The sequence below is a fragment of the Macaca fascicularis genome, chromosome 3 (genome assembly GCF_037993035.2).
Source record: "Macaca fascicularis isolate 582-1 chromosome 3, T2T-MFA8v1.1".
NCBI classification, from domain to species: Eukaryota; Metazoa; Chordata; class Mammalia; order Primates; family Cercopithecidae; genus Macaca; species Macaca fascicularis.
Window position 1 is genome coordinate 141,500,585 of NC_088377.1, and position 6,404 is coordinate 141,506,988.

Genomic DNA, 6,404 nt, shown 5'->3' on the forward strand with positions numbered 1-6,404 from the left:
TATATTTTAAATTCTGGCAAGAATCTTACTTCTCAGCAGGTTTTGTCTGTGTCACTTAATGTGCTTTCATTTGAACCTGTTTTGATCCTCATCTTCAGTTTTTCATGAATGCCACGATTTTATTTTTCTTATCCATATTTCATTCTCCTAGAATAATGACTAGGAAGATATTTCTTTTATGTGGCTTGTGGGTAGCAGGTGGCTTTTCTGAGTTCTCATATCAAGGATTCTGCTTCTGTAGCAATAGGAAATGGTGGTTTTTAAATGTATGAAATCATTATTTAGTGGAGGTGCAGTTTGCTTTTATTTTCATATTATATTCCGTTCCAGTAGGCTGTTTGTCATCAACTGCTTCTTTTCCTCTATTTAAAACCAGCTGCTGACTCCAAATGCAACTGCTGCTACAGAAGTCACACACCATCAGATAATTGACAGTCCTCATGGGACCCCACAGGACATATTTTTGTAAAGATTAATAAAGGTAAAAGATATGTTACAGCCACAGAGAGAAAGTGCAGACATTTGTAGAGGAGCATGACTTATCAGTGCAGCCCTGTGGGGTCCTATCTCAGTCACATAGGATGTGGTTCGTCTTTGGTTTATGAGCCACCAAGGTAAATACAAGATATTTTGGTTTCGTACTTGCTTCGACAGCACATATACTAGAACTGGAATTATATAGAGAAGATTAGCATGTCTTCTGCACAAGAGTGACATGAAAATTTATGAAGCATTCCATATTTTTCAGGTTTCAAAATATCACAGTACCCCCAAAATATGCGCAACTGTTATGCATCTTTTTTTTTCAAAAAAGATATCTGATTTCATCTGTGAGTTCATGAGCTTCACTCATGCCAAGGTACAAATTTGTCGAGGAGTCTTTTATACCACACCAATCACTTAGGTAAAACCTAGGCTTTATGACTTGTTAAACCATGTATAACTGTCAATCTATACATTTTCACTAAGCAGTGTAGATAACAAGCTAGTACAGCATGTCTCCAGGCGAATTTCAGACTTCATGCTGCACATTATACATAGACAGCTAGTTTATTTAATTTCCTTCTTGTTCAAAGGTCAATATTTGACTTCCAGGCTTCCTCAGAGACAAGCTTAAAATGACCCAAACCAGCAGCAAGTCATCCCAATCTGTAACTCTCTTTAAAGATACTTTGCCAAGGCCACCTTTCCAAGCCTCTTCTTTGTCTTCCCGTTGACTGTGCTATGTAGTCTTCTAAGCCCAACAAGGCTGTCGATAGCTTCTACTCTGGATGTGCCTCTCTATTTCTGGAGGTGAACTCTTGATAATGTTTCCTGGATTTCACCACTGCTGCCCACTACTCACACATTATACAGCTCCCTCCAGACTCACATGCAAGTGTGGGCTCTGGTAGTCTTAGTTGCTTAGTCCTTCTTTTACCCATAAATTGCAATTTATATCTTCTGTTCTCTATGTGGCAAATGTACGTTATTGATGTTTTAAGTTAACTGTTCTTTAAATCTTTATGGTATTTTGGAGAAGGTGTGGAAAGACTGTGATCCATAGAAACTTCATTATCCTAAGGTAACTTGGAACTACCGACCTTGGCTTTTAACTATCAGGGCTAATTTGACCTCAAAGGCATGAGAAATATTCTTTTCTGCTTTATTTTTCCTTTTAGGAGTGTTATATGTGGTTTTTTTTTTATCCTGCTTTCCTCAGGTCTTTTCAAGCTGGTTCAGAAAAATTCAAAATGTAAACTGCTTCCCTAACTGTTTCCTTTTGATCACTTTTCAAGTGGTGCCAGCACTCAGCTGCATCATTTGGTTCTCATTCTTTTTTTTCAGGTACTTTCAGTATCTGAAATTAATTTTCCTAAAATGTTCTTCTAGATTGTACATTGGGTTTTTCCCATGGAATGACATAAGAATTCAACAAATTCTGTTCCGACCAAAAGCATCCATTAATTAAACAAATGATGACACTCTCACCTTCCTAAGGGGTATTCCATGCAGATGTTACCTCCCATCAGATCAGCATCTAATCCAAATCTGTTCTCAGTGCAGTAGTGACCTCCCTGACTTCTGTAATGACTACTCATATCCTTCTTCTGGAAACTTAACATTGTGAATTCTCCAGACCTCTCCCCTTATAATGCTTGCCATATTTGTTTATCTTCTTGCAACAGCTCTGTCAATTTAAAACTCAGTGAAAACATTCCATGTCTATTGATGAAGACTCTATTTCTAAAATATGTCCAGATTTTATGAAACTCTCTAGCTATTGATCCTAGTTTTCCAAGGGAGTTATCGCAGTGGCTTGTCTCTGGTTCATTGGCTTCCTGTTTTCAAACTGCCTCTCAAGTCATCCAAGTGTGGACGCTAAGGTCTTCCCATTTTTATCTTCTTGAAATGGTGGTCTGTTAACCCATCATAATAACATATCTTTTCCCTAACTCCAACCTTAATAATACATAGGGCTGTGAATATCTCCATTTCTCTTTTATATACATCTAGGCTGTCCCACCAAATAGCAGTACTTATCCTAAGTAAATCCTCATCCTTAGACATGTCTTTCATTATAATCTTCTTTATTTCTTTTACTACTTTGGTATTAATTATGACAAAATACTCTGATTTTAAAAAGTGACCTTGTTCTTCCTTAAGAAATTATGTCTTATAAAAAAATATAGGTATAAGCTTTTAAATTTTTCTTCTTAGCATTATAATAATTACATAACTTTTTTTCCTGTACCTCAACTCAAGAACTTTACTTATCCAATATATAATGAGGACCAAAAGGCCTCTTTAGCTGTTCACTGATTAAAATTTTATCTGTCTTGTGGTTGAACCTATAGTCTGTATGAAATTCACAATGATCAAAATTTATGTGAAGCCAGTTTGAGATAATGAGGAATGTGGAGGAATAACTATAGGAATTTTAGGACAAACTTCATAATTTAAGAAGTAAAGCAAGTCACATTCACCCCTTGGCCTTGGATACAGTTTAAATCAAGATAAAGAGAAATAAGTTTGGTGCCACATGCTCATATGGAGCTCTTAAAAATGAAAGACAGTGTGGAAATCCCATTACTCTGTTAATTCCCCAGCCTGTGTCCTGGCCAGGAAATACAGTAATGAGGGCAATGTGCCTTTGACTCACCAAGTGAAGGAGCTTTGTAATGAAATGCTATCTATCTGGTTGACTTGTTTCTTGCTTTGCCATGAGTCTTAACTTTTTACTATGGGGATCTATAATACCTTGAGAAATGAAATTATTTTTTCTAAAGTACCTTAGAGAGTACCTCCGAACCTTAGCATCTATGAAAGACTGGAAATCTCAGAAAGTGTAAATAGGTCTTGACTATTAAAATTAATCTTTGTTTGTTTGAACTTCAAATGCAGTTTCAGTATCTTACCTGAGAATGCCACCAAAGCCTTGCTTAATTCTAGAAATGTGGTAGACTATGTCTGCTAAGATTTGTCTTTGAGGCTACTATTCTTTTGACATTCACTTCTGGTGAAACCATCTGACATGGCTGCACAGAAGGCTTGGTGTCCCCAGATGTAGTTTTGATCCCTAATTCTTGGGTTCACATTGAAGGCTTCCTAAACCACAAGATTGTAAGGGATTTTTGTCACTGCCATTTCTCAAGCACCTGGAACAGTGATTGGCATATATTAGATGCTCTATGAATAACTAAATTGGGAGGTCAATGGTCATTCATTGTCTCTCTGAAATGAAAATCAACATGTCCCCTAATAAATTGTTAATTTTCATTGAATAAACCGAGACGGGCGGATCACGAGGTCAGGAGATCGAGACCGTACTGGCTAACACGGTGAAACCCCGTCTCTGCTAAAAAATACAAAAAACTAGCCGGGCGAGGTGGCGGGCGCCTGTGGTCCCACCTGCTCGGGAAGCTGAGGCAGGAGAATGGCATAAACTCGGGAAGCGGAGCTTGCGGTGAGCTGAGATCCGGCCACTGCACTCGAGCCTGGGCGACAGAGGGAGACTCCGTCTCAAAAAAAAAAAAAAAACAAGAAAAAAAAAAAGAATACCTTTGTATTGTGATTGAATTTGACTTAATAATGCCTGGGCTATATATGAAGAATGACCTTTAAAAATAACCTGATGACTCTCAGCCTGTCATCATCTCACTAAACAGGTTAGTTTCTTTTCTCATAAGAAAAATTAGTGAGTGGGGTAAAGTACACAAGCAGGGGATACTTCTATTCCTTTATAGGTAATGGAGCATATGTCCTCAGCCCTCTTTGGAAGATAAAGAATCAAGGAATAAATATGTCCCCTACAGTCAGGAACATAATTAAATTTTCACATAGGCCTGTCACATGCAGTTGTTTGGGGTTTGAAGCATCATTGAGAATTAAGGCAATAAAATAATGAATACTCTGATATTTGACCTCTGCATTTCAGCCAAAGAAGAGTAATACAAATCTGATTAAGCAAAATTTTTGATAACAGCGTTATAGCATTATTTTCTATTTTTATAAAGGATCACTTAAGGCAGTTTATAAACAACTTTGCAAAAAGCCCCAGATTAGGTTTACTATGCTATATTTTACTATGGTTAATGCTAGAGCTTCAAAGGTTATTAGCTGGAAATTTTAACTTTGACAGAAAACCCCTTAACAACAACAACAACAACAAAACAGTACAAAGCAAAGATGATTTTTCTCATGCTTTTTTCACAATCGAGGCTATATTAGGAAATGAATAGTTAAGAGAATGTAGTGTGTTGGTGTAATTTAAATTTGTATATGACTTCAAACAGCTCTTTTATTTTCTTTATGTAGGGAATTTTAACTGGCAAAAAAGAAGACATGCGGGTGAAGGAAAACATCATTTTTGACCTGCAAATGACCATATATTAAGTCCACTCTTAATTTTTGGTTATGGAAAGTAAATAAAGTATACACAAAGTAATATGCTCAATCTTAGACAGCCTGTTAATGTCAACACAATAGCCTAGAGCACTCTTTTTTTCTGCCTTATGTCTCAGCCCACTCATGGCTCTTCCTTCTGTTTCAGTCATGATCCATCATTTCATTGATTTTCTTTCCTTTTTCTTTTCTTTATTTTCTTTTTCTTTTTTGTTTTTTATAGAGTCTGGGGTGCAGGGTGCAATCACTGCTCATTGCAGCCTCAACCTCTGAGGCTCAAGTAATCTTCCCACCTTAGCCTTTGGAGTAGCTGGTACTACAAGCATTCACCACCACACTTCGTTGATTTTTTTTGTATTTTTTGTAGAGACGGGGTTTCACCATGTTGCCCAGGCTGGTCTTGAATTCCTGAGCTCAATTGATCCACCAGCCTGGGCCTCCCAAAGTTCTGGCATTACTGGCATGAGCCACAGTGCCTGACCATTTCATCCATTTTCTTTACAGTTCCCTTAAGTCATTTATCATTATTTTCCTATCCCAACTTCCAAGAAGTCAATACCCTGAATACATTCATTGCATTTTTCTTGGAACTAGTGCTGAGATCCAAGCTGAGTGATACATTTAGATCATGCAGAAGTTGTCTCCCCTCACTCCTGACACATTTAACCACAAATGATCACTGAGACCTGTCCATTAAAACTTTCAGATCCCACTCAATGTTTTTCACTTCTTTCTATTCCCACCACCACCTCAACATACAGGCCTTAATTAAATTTCAAACTTATAGCAAATTTCAAACACATACAAAATTATAGAGAATGGTGTAGTGAAGTCCCTAGTCACCAATCTGTCAGTTTCAACAGTTATCATTAATGACTAATGTTTATCTCTATTTTCCATTCTGTTAAAGTCAGTCCCAGACATTAATTTCACCCACAAATATTTCAGAAAATATTTATAAATATTTTAAACTCAAAAAATTATTCATAATACCATTGTTACACTTCAAAAATTACCAACAGTCCCTTAATACCATCAACTATTTGATCAGTGATATAGTTTCCCAATTGTCTAACATATTTGTGTTTGTTTTGGTTTACAGTTTGGTTGTTTGAAATGGGATCCAAACAGGGGTCATGATTGTAATTGGGTGGTACGTTTCTAAAGTATATTTTAATCCATAGGCTTTTTCCTTTGAATTTTCTTTTCTTACATCTGTAGTTCAGTACTGGTTTATATTTTGGAGCAGGGGATGGGACCATAAAGTGATGTTCAGCTCTAAGTGTATACGTAATGAAACCACTGAGAACACTTATGCATTCTCTGGTTTTCCTTCCTTTTCTCTTTCCTTCCTTTGCTCCTTTTTTAAGCTTTTTAGTTTAGTCATAAAACCCGAATACTGAAAAAACCTTCACTACCATTTTTGCCAAAAGGTTGAGTATTTTAATCTAGTTACAATCCCAAAATGTGGCTTCCATAAATGCTTTTACAGGGTTTTCCAAACACTAAGTTCAAAGAGC

General features: G+C 36.7%; 1 non-coding gene across 1 annotated transcript; it reads left to right on the forward strand.

The window, feature by feature from the left end:
* Positions 1 to 638: 638 nt before the first annotated feature.
* On the forward strand, positions 639 to 745 carry LOC123572564 (U6 spliceosomal RNA). The gene has a single exon (XR_006697135.1). It is a non-coding gene; the product is annotated as a U6 spliceosomal RNA (small nuclear RNA).
* The last annotated feature ends 5,659 nt before the right edge of the window (positions 746 to 6,404 follow it).